Here is a 2,500-nt window from a genome sequence, read left to right on the forward strand (position 1 = left end):
GGGCCTGGGCGAGCTGAACGGGACGCGGCGTATCTATCTCTCTCGGGAGTGGATATCGTCGCGCACCCCGGATCCGAGCTCGGTCCCGTGCCTTGGCCTCCCGCGGATCTTCCTTGCTGCGAGGCTTCCGTGGCGGTTATACCGTCGCGGTCGTTCTCTTCGGCCGCCATTCAACGCTCAGCTCAGAACTGGCACGGACTAGGGGAATCCGACTGTCTAATTAAAACAAAGCATTGCGATGGCCCCCAAGGGTGTTGACGCAATGTGATTTCTGCCCAGTGCTCTGAATGTCAACGTGAAGAAATTCAAAAAAGCGCGGGTAAACGGCGGGAGTAACTATGACTCTCTTAAGGTTTCCACAGGCCTCGTCATTAGATTAGTGACGTTACAAGGGCGGTGTGTCGCTTGGACTTGGTCGCGCTTGCTATATAGCGAGGTGCGGCCGGTCTTGGCGGCGCATCGCCATATTTTTTTTTAAGCCGAATTCGTGCTACACGAAACGGAAAAGGTGAACAGCAGCCTCGTCATCTGACTAGTGACGTTATAAAAGAAAGCAATACGCCGCTGGCACTTTGCCGCGCGTGCTCGAAAAGCAATACGCCGCTGGGACTTGGCTGTGCGCGCCAGAAAGTAATATGCCGCTGGCCCTTAGCCGCGTTCGCCCAAAAACGATACGCCGCTGGGACTTAGGCGGATGAGCTGGAAGGTGGCATGGCTTGCCTACGTGTGTGCTGGAAGAGCCGCGCGAGGGTTGCTGGTTGAGCGAGGCGATCTTGCTCGTTGGGTGGCGGGACGTTGGAAAACGGCTTGTCTCCAACGATGGAAGAGTCATAGTTGCTTAGGGGCAGGCGGGGCTTTGGCCCCGTTTGCTCAAGTCGCACTCCTACCTCCTCGTGGTACCGCCGGTAACATACTCATTTGTGTCAGCGCGGGGCGCATCCCCCCGGACACCGAGTATGGCCAAATGGAGTGCGGCGATGAAGGAGCGAGAGACGAAACCAAAAAATCGGCTTGCCGATCTAACGATGAATTTCATCGTGAAGTATGGAATTATCTCCCTGTAAGGAACTCGTTCCTTGATTAGCTATGGCGCGACTTGGCAGTAATAAGGTTAACGATTGGGCATGTTTGAGGAAAATAATAGAATAAATATCATGGTAAATAAAGACATAGAAAGCGCCTCGGACGCGGCATCTCTCGGTCCCGGAGACGTCGCGGCGGATTCTTCCGCTCTGGAGGGGACCTCTGTTGACGATTTGGCTTCATCCCCGGACACGATTGACATCATGGTACCGATCGTGGGTGACCAGGTTGCCTGCCCTGTCTGCCAGAAAAGGGAAATCGACCTTTTCTTTTTGTCATTGTCAGACTTAGGGCGGCACCTGGAGCAACATCATGTGACAGCCCGCATCCAATGGAGATGCAAAGACTGTGGGAAAGGCTTTCCGAAGCTTCATGGGGCCAGATGCCACCTGCCTCATTGTAGAGGAACAAGTCAAGGACCCAGTGGTTCATATAGATGCGAAACCTGCCCCATGAGCTTTGGGACGCTTAGAGGGCTATCTACCCACGAGCGGCATGCGCACCCTGCCGTAAGAAATGTCAAAAGGAGGGGAACGGACCCCCCTGAGAAAAAATGGACGGCGGAGGAGTTGGCTCAGTTGAGGGAACTTTGGGAGATATATAAAGACCACAAATTCCCCAACAAAATGATCAGTGAGATCCTCACCAGCAAGACGATCGAACAAATCAGATACCAGCGTAAAAAGCTGAGGCTGATTGGTGAGGAAACAAGTTCCCAAGAGCCCACTCAGGTGACAGAGGGAGGGTGCGATCCCGTTGATCCAGGCAATGCGTGTTTCGAAGAACCTGGAGTCAGCGGTCTAGAATATGAACAGTGGAGACTCCAGCTAGAGTCCGCAATAATGACACAAGTCGAGGTGCCACCTGTTTTAAGGTGGGTCCACACTCGACTGATGACAATCTGGGTCTCTCTCAAGGGAAATAGGGAAGCCCTTGAGAGTGCTATAAATGAATTTTTAGAATTCACGCTCTATGGAGCCATAAAAGAAATTAATAGTAAAAAGAGGGCAAGTTCAGTTAAGAACAAGAGGATTGGTCACCAAGGAAAGAAAAAAGGTAATAGAAATGCTAGAAAAAGATACTCATACGCTCGTTGCCAGGAGTTGTTTACAGAAAATCCAAGGAGGTTGGCCGATGCCGTAATAAATGATGATCGGGCCTTCCTCCAACCGGCTAGGGATCTGCCTGATGCCGAGGAAGTGAGGAGGCTTTATGAGGATTTATGGGGCCAGACAGGACCTGTTGAAGCCCCCGTCCCAGGAAGTAGAGCCTCTGAGCTTTCCTTATGCGAGGTCTTCCCGCCAATTGCTGTTGAGGATGTGGCGGAGAAATTGAGCAGAATAAGAATGAAGGCTGCAGCAGGACCGGATGGCTTCCAGAAGGAACACCTTCTGATCCCTGGCCTGCCCACCATTTT

At 52.4% G+C, this 2,500-nt stretch overlaps 1 pseudogene; it reads left to right on the top strand.

Moving 5' to 3' along the window:
• The window catches only part of LOC143304768 (large subunit ribosomal RNA), an 8,468-nt pseudogene that overhangs the window by 2,482 nt on the left and 3,486 nt on the right, over positions 1-2,500 (top strand).

The sequence above is a fragment of the Bombus vancouverensis genome, unplaced genomic scaffold (assembly GCF_051014615.1).
Source record: "Bombus vancouverensis nearcticus unplaced genomic scaffold, iyBomVanc1_principal scaffold0054, whole genome shotgun sequence".
Classification (NCBI taxonomy): Eukaryota; Metazoa; Arthropoda; class Insecta; order Hymenoptera; family Apidae; genus Bombus; species Bombus vancouverensis.